The sequence below is a fragment of the Cotesia glomerata genome, linkage group LG4 (genome assembly GCF_020080835.1).
Source record: "Cotesia glomerata isolate CgM1 linkage group LG4, MPM_Cglom_v2.3, whole genome shotgun sequence".
NCBI lineage: Eukaryota > Metazoa > Arthropoda > Insecta > Hymenoptera > Braconidae > Cotesia > Cotesia glomerata.
The window spans coordinates 1,725,387-1,739,937 of record NC_058161.1 but is presented as its reverse complement, the minus strand read 5'-3'; the positions used below and the strand labels follow the sequence as shown (position 1 = coordinate 1,739,937).

The 14,551-nt window shown below is 27.9% G+C and overlaps 1 long non-coding RNA gene across 1 annotated transcript in view; it reads left to right on the top strand.

The window, feature by feature from the left end:
* The window catches only part of LOC123262402, a 55,070-nt gene extending 49,115 nt beyond the window's left edge, over nucleotides 1-5,955 (top strand). The window contains exon 3 of the long non-coding RNA XR_006508943.1: nucleotides 5,881-5,955. This is a non-coding gene — a long non-coding RNA (uncharacterized LOC123262402). The remainder of the gene's footprint in view (nucleotides 1-5,880) is intronic.
* The last annotated feature ends 8,596 nt before the right edge of the window (nucleotides 5,956-14,551 follow it).

Here is a 14,551-nt window from a genome sequence, read left to right as displayed (position 1 = left end):
GATGAAATTAATATTTATTAGGAAAATCAACAGTACAGATGGTTGTACCAAATTGTTATTTAATAATTTAATGACTAGACAATAATAAAGTCAGCGTGTGAAACGATCCTTAACGATAAAATGCAGCGAAGTAATAAAATGAGTGAAAAATAAAGAAAAAATGCAAACTATTAAATCTTTCAAGCTTAACGATGTACATACAATATACAATATGTCCGAGAGGTGTTTATTACACGCCGATGGTTTGAGGGACAATTATATTGTACAGTTAAGGCAATATAAGAATATAACCCGTGTGTTGTCTTACACGATGTACGCGCCTCTTTAGGATAGACCACACTAAGCATTAAAAAATGAAAAAAGAGAGTGAGACGGAAAACCTTAGAGAAAAGATGTCGCACAAATAAAGGGCGACGCAGGCAACCGTGGAACATTTTACTGAGGCCTGTCAGAGTGTCAGCCGAGCCCATCCTCTTTCACAATTCACAATCTACGATGTTACGTTTAAATATTCTAATTGCTCCTCTACGATTTATTCTGGAGAACGTTTATATTTATATTTGTTAGTTTGCGTCCATGTATGGACGCTGCTTCCTTCGTTATACATCGCCGGGTTTCGTAAATGGTTAATATAAATCATATCTTATTTATTTTTATTTATTAACTTTTTAAAAACAGAAACTTTCTATTTTTGAAATAAATATTAAATATTTATGATTTTAGTATTAATTATTTAATTTTAGTCAAATTTTTGATAAAAATTAATAATAATAAAAATTTCTTAACTTATCTAAGAAGAGTTTCTATCATTAATTTTTTATTTTAATCAATTGTTAAATTAATTTTTGTTGAAAAAAATTATCAATTGATTTTTATAAATAAAAAGTAATTTTTTTATTCTCATAAAAACATAATAAGGTTGTAATTACCAAATTATAGGCCATAAAAGACATGCATGAAATTTTTTTTACGATTGAAGCCAAATTTTTAATTAAAAATTTAATTTTTTAATTTTAAATTCATAATTTTTAATTAATAAAATAAACTAACAATGATCTACAAAATATTTAATTTTTTAGTATTAATTAATTAATTTTAATCGAAATTTGATAGAAATTAATATTGATAACAATTTTATTTCTAAAAGTACAACAAAAATTTCATTAATTAGTACTAGCAACCTTGTAGTTGCTATGTAATTGCTGTGACTTGTAAATTATAAATAAATAAAATATTGGTTTATTAAATACTGATTTTTGATAAATGGCAATGAACTTTCTTAAATATTGACGATTTTAAATATATAAGCTCATCCCGACGTTACACTAATCGAGAGCTTTCATTTGAGTACCCACATGCATTTTTGATATATTTTTCATATATACATATATATAATATATATAAAATATATGAAAAATTGATGTGGGTACTCAAATGAAAGGTCTCGATGAGTGTAACATCGGGATGAGCTTATATCTTTAAAAATGTCAATAGTTAACAAAATACAAAGTTATTTCTTAATTATGTATCTTAAGAACTATTGATATTTTCAAAGATATAAGCTCATCCCGACGTTACACTCATTAAGAGCTTTCATTTAAGTACCCACATGCATTTTTGATATATTTTTCATATATACATATATATATATAATGTATATAAATATATGAAAAATTGATGTGGGTATTCAAATGAAAGGTCTCGATGAGTGTAACATCGGGATGAGCTTATATCTTTAAAAATGTCAATAGTTCACAAAATACAAGGTCATTTTTTAATTATTGATCTTGAGAATTATTGACATTTTTAAAGATATAAGCTCATCCCGACGTTACACTCATTAAGAGCTTTCATTTAAGTACCCACATGAATTTTTGATATATTATTCATTTACATATATATAACATATATAAAATATATGAAAAATTGATGTGGGTACTCAAATGAAAAGTCTCGATGAGTGTAACATCAGGATGAGCTTATATCTTTAAAAATGTCAATAGTTCACAAAATACAAGGTCATTTTTTAATTATGTATCTTGAGAATTATTGACATTTTTAAAGATATAAGCTCATCCCGACGTTACACTCATTAAGAGCCTTCATTTAAGTACCCACATGCATTTTTGATATATTTTTCATATATACATATATATAAATATATGAAAAATTGATGTGGGTATTCAAATGAAAAGTCTCGATGAGTCTAACATCGGGATGAGCTTATATCTTTAAAAATGTCAATATTTCATAAGATACAAGATCATTTCTTAATTATGTATCGAGAGATAGAGCCTAAATACTTATCATAATAAATTGACTATCGGTAAGAATGATAAGAAACCTTGAAAAGGACACAAATTCAAATCATGACCTTTGCAATGACACTAAATTTCACTGAAAAAACCGATTAAACGATATAGATTAATACAAAATTTTCTTCTAAAATAAAAATAGATTAACGAATAAAAAATTATTCTAGATTGTAATGCATGCAAAGTCGCAATAAAGGAATGTATAACGGCTTCCGTTTTGATCCTGGCGTTCCTTATCCTCGGCAGTGGCGGGCGATGTTGCCCTTAAGTCTATTTGCATTTAAACGGCTCCCGGTTGACAAATGAGGCCGATATTATCGTACAATCGATCGCCGCGAGAAATCGCCCTGTTTGCCGTCCGCTTTCCGGTATCCTTCAGATTCAGGCATTCGGGATTAAATTAACTAAACAAAGTCAATGTAAAATGTACGGAGAAACACATACAAGAGAGGAAAAGTGAAACAACAAGCCGGTTAAATATGTAAGAGCAAGTCCACCATAAAAGAGATGAAACAATCGAGAGCCCTGGAGCTTACATTAGCGCTTGAGTGTACGAGGACATGACAACAATATACAGGGTTATATGGAATACGGATAAACAAAACAGAACAGCCAGTGTTAACCTTGTTTCAGTTTTTCGATTTTCGTTTTCTTTTTTATCGGTCCCCCTTTTCGCGTTTATTGTATGCCCTTTTATATTCACTTATTCTAGAGTCCGCAGTCCAGAGTCCAGAGGTAGAGGATTCTTCGGTCTTCCACTAAGCAATCGATTACCATTCTCGCTTGACGTCTCCATTCGCATGGTAAACATTCTATGGGAACGTGCCCAGACAATGAGGATTCACCTTATTTATACAGCTTTTAAATAAATATTACTTTAGAATTTAAACTATTTAAATATTTTACACGGAATTAAATTATCGTTTAGATTTTTTTGTGAAATTTTAATCGTAACTTTATTTAATGTAATTAATTATAAACAAGCTTTTAAAAAAGAAAAAATAATAATTCCAGTTAAATTTTAACAAATCATAATTATTTATTAAATTTTAATATTTAATATTTATAAATGCATTTATTATTACGAATTATGATTCAAAAATTTTGAGTTAATTTTTTGATATTTTTAATCACAGAATTAATTATCAATTTAATCGACAAATGTCGACAAGAAAAAACAATTTATAAAACCCTCAAACTATTCAAAACTTCTCTAAAAAGTCAACATAAAAAATTGACAAACCAAAAAATGTATAAAATCTTTAAAAGGCAAAAATTTACATTGATAACTTTTTGATTAAAGCAAATTTAATATTAACTAGCAACCTTGCAATCACTATGTGACTGCCGTCACTTGTGAATTATAAATAAATAAAATTTTGCATTATTAAATAATGACTTTTGGTAAATTTGCACTGTACTTTCTTAAATATTGACGTTTTTAAAGATATAAGCTCATCCCGATGTTACACTCATCAAGTGCTTTCATTTGAGTACCCACATGCATTTTTTATATATTTTTCATATATACCTATATATAATATATATAAATATATGAAAAATCGATGTGGGTACTCAAATGAAAGGTCTCGATGAGTGCAACATCGAAATGAGTTTATATCTTAAAAAATGTCAATAGTTAAGAAATGACCCTATATCTTGTGAATCATGGACATTTTTAAAGATATAAGCTCATCTCGATGTTACACCCATCAAGAGCTTTCATTTGAGTATCCACATGCATTTTTGATATATTTTTCATATATAGCTATATATAATATATATAAATATATGAAAAATCGATGTGGGTACTCAAATGAAAGGTCTCGATGAGTGCAACATCGAAATGAGTTTATATCTTAAAAAATGTCAATAGTTAAGAAATGACCCTATATCTTGTGAATCATTGACATTTTTAAAGATATAAGCTCATCCCGATGTTACACTCATCAAGAGCTTTCATTTGAGTACCCACATGCATTTTTGATATATTTTTCATATATAGCTATATATAAAATATATATAAATATATGAAAAATCGATGTGGGTACTCAAATGAAAGATCTCGATAAGTGTAACATCGGGATGAGCTTATATTCTTAAAAATGTCAATAGTTTACAGTATACAAGGTCATTTCTTAATTATGTATCTAGAGATATTTTCGAATGCAGCCTAAATACTTATCATAATAAATTGAATATCGGTAAGAATGATATAAAACCTTGAAAAGGCACAAATTAATATCAAGACCTATACAATGACACTAAATTTCACTAAAAAAACCGATTTTATTATATGACTATTCTGGACACAAAATTTTTCTTATTCTCTTAATAATATAGATTATTTATTAAATTTTAATTTAATATTTATAAATAGCAATCAGCATTTATTATTACGAATTATAAATAAAAAATTTTGGCTTAATAATTTTTGGATAATATAGATATTTTTAACTGTTGAAAAAAAATTCGAACAATAAAGCTATTACAAGTCTAATTACCAATTTAATCAACAAATATTAAGAAAAAATATTTATAAAGCCCTCAAACTGTTAAAAACTCATCTTGGAAGTCAACATAAAAAATTGACAAACTAAAAAATATACAAAATCTTTAAAAGCAAAATTTTACACCAAGAACTTTTTGATGAAAGCAAATTAAGTTATAAATTGCCTTTTAAAATAAAAAATAGCCCTTTTTAAAATTTTGGTTATTCTCTTGACTATTTCAATCATAAATTGACAACAAAAAAAAAATATCAAACTATGAAAACACATAAATTTAGATTACGACGATTGATAAAACAAAATTTACCTAAAAAGCCGATTTTCTTATGTAAAATCTTTTTTATTATTTAATTATCTATATCGCTTTTCTCCTCTTAAAAAAATATACCTTACATAAAATCAAAACTTATAAACAATTCCGGCTCATTAAATATGTCATGTTAATTCCAGTGATCCATTTTTGGCTCGATCAACTCCAACCCAAAAATGTGTCTCCGACAAATAATTCTGTAGAGATAAATCCAGTCTAGACCTTCCAGCGACTAGCTTCTATCCGTATTATTGGAAAAGCGAAAGACAAATGGCCTACGGGCTGTGGTTCCGAACAGAAGAAACGTTTTGAGAAAAGAAAGAAAAGAAATTGTGTGACAGGTATAAATCTGCATACTGCCCCACATACCCCAGTGGTCTCTTTCTTTGTAAAAAAGAACTATTCTTCTTCAACTCACAAGAAATTGAACCTTTAAAAATTTATAAACAGCAAAAGAGAGTATCTATCTCCGAAAAACAAACGACAAACGAGCATTGACAGCCCCGATTCGTGTCACGCTTTCGCCTCTCTTTCATTTTGTTCCAATAATTCCAGCGGGGGACAAAAACCAAAATATTTCTTTGTATTTTCTTTTATTTTTTAGATAGACTGAAGTATAAATCTAATATCTCGCTGTATTTAAATTATCATCGATAATTTGAAAATGAAACTCGTTGGTTCGGTAATTAATGCCCTAGAATTTAATTTAAATTAGAGTAGGAATAATTCCAGGCTCTGATTGCAGAATGAATCCTCGAGTACTGACATAAAGTTATGTATTATGTATTTACATGCGGCCGTTCTTTCCAGTAAGAGTTACCATACCAGAATCATTCATTTCCTCGTGGATAATCAGGTGAACGGAATCGAACCTGCACAGTGCCTCGGAGATGAGATTGAGCGGAGAAAGAGATGCAAACCACTTGGGCATTATAAGTTATAACCCAGTACAGGATTGCAACATAATTAAAGTATTTATTCTTGGTAAAAAAAAACTTAATTATGCATCTTCATTTCGCGGAGTGATTTGTGTGGTTATATTAGTTTGCCTACTTGTTAAGTTATCTTATCAACTTGTTGATGGAAATAATTATTCATCTTTATGAGATTAATCAGGAAATTTTGATGAGTTTTTTCCTCGATCTATTATTAGTTATTTTTTTATCCAGCCGTTCTTGTTAAAAATTGATATTTTGATAATTGCTTCGATTAATTATTGAATAGTATTTTATATTGAAGGAATTTTTTTTAATTTATAAATAATTATGATTCAAATTGATTATAAAGAATCTCTAGGCGCGCAGTAGCCTTACCGGATCCGGCCCTTACTTACCAAAGCATTGGACCGGGTTCGAGTCCGGCGTACACCAATGAATATTTTCAATATTTTAAGTGTATTATTCTGCTCAGCCCAAAAAGTAAAACGAGTTCCAATCTCAAAAGTTTACCCCCTACCGTAGTCGCTCATGACCTTAGTAGTTTATGCGACTTTAAACAAATAAAAAAAAAAAAAAAAAAAAAAAAAATTCTTTTAGAGATTTACAGAAGCTGGAAAATTTTTTATCGGGTTTAAATTAAGCTCAAATTTTGAATTAAAACTGAGAGATTTAGATTACAATTTTGGTTTTAAATTTTCTAAATATGTGATCTAATTAGACACAATTTTAATTAAATTTAAAATAAAAATTCCGAAGGAATATAAGAGATAGAGAGAAATTGATAAAAACTTTACTGATGAAAAATTAAATTTCCTACAAAAAAAAATCTCGTATAATTTTTCGTATCTTTAGTATTTAGTCCAAAATTTCAAAATTAAAACATAAATTATTTTAATTATGATTTACTTCAAGTTTTAATAATTGTAAAAAAAAATTAATATTAAACTAGGATTTTTGTCAGCAGTTTTGGTCACTGACGAGAAAACAGTTAGTTTAATCATCAGCCAATAGTCTTCGATTCAAAAGAACCGGAAGGTAAGCTCGCGAAATCGAGTCGGTCATTATGTAATTTAATATAATTTTATATATTGTCTCTCCGGGAGATTAGAGGCCTTTGCCTCTTGGTTGCGTAACTCGTACATTAGCCCCTCACAGCTCAAGAAACGCTCTTGCGTTTCTCATGATCGGCAAAAAATCTGGGTAACCTTGGCTCTGGTTCTGCTTTTATGGCCCTGCAAAAACGGCAACTGTTTTTCGTGTCAACTTCGCCATATCCATGTTTGAGTCGACTCTCTCATAGTAGTCCTTTTTTACAAGGACATTACGATTGATACCTTCAATCTTGCTTTTCTTACGTCTCCCATGGTCATGACATATTAAGGGGTTATATGTACTTCGAATGTCAAAAAAAGAGATATTGAAACACTTTTAAGTTCATTTTTAATAAGTCTTAAGAATTGTTTTTGAAAAAAAGAAATTTAATTTAAAAATCATTTTTTATTTATTTATTTATTTTTTTTTTGTGTAATTTACTAATTAAAGTTCAATTGTAATGTTAAAAAATAATTAATTTGATTCAAGACAAAATTTTTAAAACAAAGAATATTATTATAACGAATTTTTCCATCTTTAATTAAGAAGAAAAATTTTTAAGCTAAGAAATCGTTCTTAATCTATATTATTTAGAGGATAAGAAAAATTTTGTTTCTATAAAATTTACATAATTATGAAATAACGTTTTATTTTGTAAAATATTGACATTTTTAATGATATAAGCTCATCCCGATGTTACACTCATCGAGACCTTTCATTTAAGTACCCACATCAATTTTTCATATATTTATATATTTCATATATATGTATGTATAAAAAATATATCAAAAATGCATGTGAGTACTTAAATGAAAGGTCTTGATGAGTGTAACATCGAAATGAATTTATATCTTAAAAAATGTCAATAATTAAGAAATTACCTTTTATCTTATTGGCTATAGACATTTTCGAAGATATAAGCTCACCCTGGCATTACACTCATCGAGACCTTTCATTTGAGTACCAACATGAACTTTTCATATATTTATATATATTATATATATGTATATATGAAAAATATATCAAAAATGTATGTGGATACTTAAATGAAAGGTCTTGATGAGTGTAACATCGAAATGAATTTATATCTTAAAAAATGTCAATAATTAAGAAATTACTTTTTATCTTGTGAAATATTGACATTTTTAATGATATAAGCTCATCCCGATGTTACACTCATTGAGACCTTTTATTTGAGTACCCACATCAATTTTTCATATATTTATATATATTATATATATATGTATATATGAAAAATATATCAAAAATGCATGTGGGTACTCAAATGAAAGCTCTTGATGAGTGTAACATTGGGATCAGCTTATATCTTTAAAAATGTTAATATTTTAGAAACTACAGTGCAATTTAATAAAAGTCATTATTTAATAAAACAAAATTTTAATTTTTTTTGTTCACTTAAAAATTTTTCTGCTTAATAGTAATAATGATTCAAAAAATTTTTCCTTTAACCAAGTTAATTTTTAATTATCATTTCAATTGAATTTAAATCAATAAATAAATTTTAAAAAAATAAGTAAAATACAAAAAAATAAATTTTGTTAAAAATGGAGTGAAAAAATGTAAGACAAGCAAAATGTAAATGAAAAATGTTATCCGAGGTGAAAAAAGGTCGCCGGAGGCTGATAAATAACGCGTCCTACAAAAAAGGACCGATAGGAGTTGACTGTGACTCTGGTTGCGGATGACACGGAGAGAGCGCGAGTCGCCTTTGGCTCTTCGCTCCAGCTCAGAATTGAAACAAAAACAAGTAGAGTAAAGTAAAGAAATCTGAGGTAAGCTCGGCTGTATTTGAGGCCGTAGTAGCGAGGCGGCTCGATTGATTGCGTTGCAAGAAAGGCCAGCTCTCGTGCCTTCCCACCGATTCCGATACACTTACCAGGAGCTGGAACACAACTGGACAGATGGAGGCTACGCAATGTGGATACAGGTGCTGGCTCTGCTACAGGTTCTTTGATATCTTCGACGCTACCATACCATACCATTCACCTTTTATTCATTTTTTCACTTTTATTTTTACCTCTATATGTACATTTATCTTCACTTGCCCACCACCGGTGCCTACTTGTTAAAATTGCCTCGGAGATCGCGATCCAGAAAAGCGAATTCACAGGATGCTCCACGATTTGCTTTTATTTGTTAACTATACCGGACCTGCTTTGATAGTTAGCAAATCATTTTTTATTAAAGATTGATTTTTTTTTCAACTGAACAAATTAATATTGAAATAATTAACAAAGAAAAATAAGTAATATTTATCATTTTAAACCTTAATCAGCTTCATTTTCAATAAAATCATAAATAATACTTTGAAAAATAAGATTAATGACTATTTTTCTGGTAATTATTAATTATTAATTATTAAATAATAAATCTCATTATAATATACAGGAATTAAAGCTATCTAGAATGCTACTCAGTCCCATCTTACATAAATTTCATCACTAATAAATGAGCTGCATAACCATTAAATATTTATAGTTACAGAATATTGGGAATTAAAAGTGACACCAGCATAAAAGTCACCAATAACATTCAAATTAATATTTCAATAACATATTTTGAAAATTGCATTGAAAAAAATGATTCGATAATGTGTTTTTAAAAGCGCCTGATTTAAATGCTCTTGAATTTTTATTCCGATAATTAATTAAAAATTCTTCATTTCATTTAGTTTGCTTTTATTTAATAATAAACCTTATTATTCTTCCAACTTTTTATTCCCAAGCTGAAATAGCTTTTAACAAAATTAATAATTAGCTTTTTTATAAAAATAAAAAAAATGTTTATTACGTTTTGATTAAATAAGTTTATGATTTTATTTTCAGTTTTTTTTTTCAAAATTTGTTCATTGTACATAATACAGTAAATTTATTTATTTATTAATGTACAACCTTACTAATTGAACTATAAATATATAGAAGATAATGAATTAGAAGATGTAGAACAGAGATCAATAGGATTGTTACAGTATTCTTCTGAATGTAACATGCCGATAATTACAATGTATTTGTAACCGAAGTCGGTATTTACAATTGAGAAAATTACTCTGTCAAGTGTCTCTTGTCGCTGAAAAATCCTCGGTACCATCTAACATAGTAATAGCTACCATTTTTCATTGGAAAAATAACTATTCTCTTCTCTACATATTGTTACACCCCCAGCTCAAAACAGTGACGGCCCCGATGTCATTATTTCTGCAAATATCTCCCAATATTTCTTTTTAAACTAACTACAATTCTATTTTTCTTTATTTTTACCGAAAATTTAGATAATTAACGCCAATTTCCACAATATTGTAGTAAATTTGAGAAGAATAAATTCTCGCTAATCAATAAGTAACTCGAAATTTCTAATCATAGACTGATAGAAGGATTTAGTACGGAGTACTAAACTGATTTAGTAACAAAATTTTTATTCATTTATTTGGGAGAAACAAATATTTTGTACCCATCTATATTATTTGTTACAGTTTAATAAATGATTTCTTTATATGAACAAAGTCTTATTACATGAAAATAAATATTTATTTCCACCAAATAATATTTAGTAACAGGTACTAAATATTTCTTTGGCAAGTAGATGGCGGTAGATGGCTATGCTTTAATTCCAATGTTTATGTGATACATAACTTATTCACTGACTTAGATTATTTTATTCAGCTCGATTTTGGGAGATTTATCAAACCTTTAAAAACACACATACTCCCAATAAATGTCTTCTATTTATGTCTTTTCTCAGTGGAGTTTATTTTACATTTTTCAATTTGTCCATTATTGATATGTTAAAAACTTGTTTAATTTTAAATTTTATAAAAGTCTCAAACAAAAAAATATAATTTAATGAGATTCTTTTCTTTATAATACCTAAAATTTTTCTTAAAATTATTTTCATTTATTTTAGGTTAAAAAGTTAGGTTACAGGCTAAAATTAGGTAAAAAATTAATTTTTTTGATACCAATAAACGATTTATTGAGTAGCAATAAATCGTTTGTTAAATACTACTGGATATTTATTTGGTGGAACTAAATGGGCTTTAATTAATAATTTAGTACCTATTACTAAATATTTGGTAATGAAAGGTTTGTTACTAAATCATTTAGTATCTGTTACTAAATCCTTCTATCAGTGTAAATGCTGTAAATATTATCGAAATGACAAGTTGATCTTTAAAACGATAAATTATTTTTAGTTTTGGATATTGACGTCTCTATAATCGGAATAAAAATTCTATTCAACCGAATAAATATCTAATTAGTCAATCAACAATACAATTATCACTTAATTTAATAAATAAAATTACTAAACATACGATTTTTAATGAATTATTATTATTTTATCAACTAAAAAATTATCAAAAAAATATTATAAACTTAAAAGATTAACTGATCAACGATCCATTTAATGAGATTAATTATTAGTTTATTGGTTTAATAGTTTTGTTAGGTTCGGCATGTCTAAAATAGGTCTCGCCATTTATTAGTATAGATATAGATTATTTAAGATATATATTTAGTTTATTTAGAGGACATGTTATTCAAAAATATAAATACTATTATGAAAAGTTAGTTAGAAGGGTAATGAAAGGTTTGTTACTTGAAATCGTCTTGTATCTGTTACTAAATCTTATTAAATAGAACTAAATTCTTCTATCAGTGTAGTATCTAAAACTAAAAATTGTCAAGCAATAATTCTCAACCTAAATTAAGAACATAACTCCTTGCGTGTATAAATCCAAATGTAAGCACCTTGCAGATTCCCTAACCGCCCTTTCCACGAAGCTAATCTAAAAGCGAGCAAGTACTTGCTAGAACACAATCGAGCACTGAAAAAAAAAGAAGCCGAGTCTGTTAATTGTGGTTCATCTGTTGTTACATTCACCGAGAGATAAATTGCGGAATTTATCTCTCTTCTCGGGTCTTCCTCATCGACATCGGATGCTTCTGCAGCAGGAGCACACAACCAGCTCCAGGTAGAAGTACGGGTACTTGAGCAGTAGCTGGGCTAAGCAAAGGTATTCCAGAGTGGCGAACCCAAGGCGGCCACATCAAAGGGAACCGACTCTTGCCATGCTTCGTATCATTCATTCCTCTCTCTTTCTTCATCTGTTTCGCCTCTTCCGTCCCTCTTGGTCCCATTTGCAGTCTCTATCTATCTTCTCGCAGTATAAGTACACCGAGCACCGCTTTCAGCTCCACCGACCGCTGAAATTCACGCACATGCGTTTGTAGTTTATATTGAATCAGATCGAATACCCGATCCAACAGCAACTACTGTACCTTGTACCTTAACTCACGCTTTACATTGCTGCGCTACACGTGAGACCGATGTTCGATCTTCGATCATTCCGGTTCAACTGGTGTAATACCTTGCTTTACAAAAGCTACTTCTTAACTATTTCGCTTCATTTTTTTGCAGAAGAAGAACAGACAGAAGATTCAGTACAAGTATTGAAGACATTTAGAGAAGTTTTGACAAACTTATTTGATTATTAAACCTATAATATACAACCTACTTTTGAATTTCGCACGCCTTAGGTGGGACAACTCAATTATTTCCCCTTTTTATCAAGAAATACGGAAAGTATATCATTTTTAATCGAGCATTCTGGTCTAGGAATAAAAAAAAATGAAATTGTAAAAATTTTAGATATTCAAAAATGTCCGACACGGAAAAAAAAAACTCGAAAAATAACAATATATAGTGTAACGTGGCGCTCCGGGATGAAAACTGGAAAAATTACAGTTTAAAATTGTAATTATTACAGATTTTATAAGAATTACATTGTATAATGTAATATTTACATTGAAAGCTTTGAAAACCCCCATAAAAAAAAATATAAAAAAAATATATGTCGAAATATATTTTAAATATATTAAAAATCTATAAATATATAAAAAATATGAATAGTAAATATATTTTTAATATCTAACTTTTGGCCGATTTTCATATATATTTTAAATATATTTTAGATATATTCAAAATATATCTTGAAATACATAGCTAAAAATATAGAAAAAAAAAACATATTTTGAATATATCTAAAATATATTTGAAATATATATGAAAATCGGCCAAAAGTTAGTTATTAAAAACATATTTACTATAGATATTTTATATATTTTTTATAGATTTTTAATATATTTTTTATGTATTTCGACATATATTTTTTTTATACTGTTTTTTCATGCTGGAATTAACAATCAAAATTTGAATTTAGAAAAATGTTATTTCGAACTGTAATTTTTCTGGTTTTTAATACGACGGGACACTTATTACTATTTATGATATAATTTTTCGAGTTATCTTTTTTCCGTGCTTAAGAATTCTTCAAAATTTCCAATTATTTTACTTTTTTAGATTAGTAATGAATATTTTAAAAGCTTTTTAAAGATCAATTTTTCTTTTTGAACATAAATTTTTCTGAAAGGTTATTCTAGTTAAACATTAAAAAAATTTATACATTTGAAACATTCATCATAAAAATTGTTAAAAATTTATATTATTTACGAAATTAAAGGTATTATTTAAAAACTTGAATCTGTAAATACATTTTTCAACACAATTGACATATTTCAAGTTGTAATCGACCTTTGTAGTCTTCCAAATATGACTAAATTGAAGTTATTTCTAAAAATTTTAGAAATTCCTAAAATGATTTTTAAATTTTACTTTGTTGTTTAAAATTTTCTTATACATTCTCAAAATACAAATAAATAAATGATAAAAAAATAATTTGTTGTTTTTTTTAGTTTTTAAACACATCCCAAATTCGTACCTCATAAATATTTTGTGAACAATTTACTCAATGATTGATAACAACAAAAAAAAATTAAACAATAAATAGCATATTGTAATTACGAGTGCGACCTTGGATCATTTCCTCACTTAATAGGTGATGACAGCATTTTTATCACTATCTATATTTAGATATATTTATAAAACATTGCTCGCGACTGGGATTCACGGATGATAATAATAATGATAGTAAATATATTGTTTAGAGACAAATAATATTCATTGTGATCATTCTGACGCTTAGGAGCGGAAGTCGAGCACTAATGCATGACCACTGTGTTTTTTATGACCCACATACCGTGACTACACATTCTGTGACGTCACGTCCTCTACATTGAGGTGTTTTTAAGTCGGATTTCAAATTGTCAATTGGTTTGACGGTCAATAGCACTAAATCTAATATTATAAAAACTTATTTTGATTTTATGGGTTTTTATATCAAGGTCAAAATCGATGTCGCTGTCCAGAAAATTGGATCGATAACGAGCTAATAATACTTCTCTAAATTGTTAGATAAAGTAATTGAAGAACATTTCACAAGTCTCAATTTTTTATCAAAAGTCGACAAAA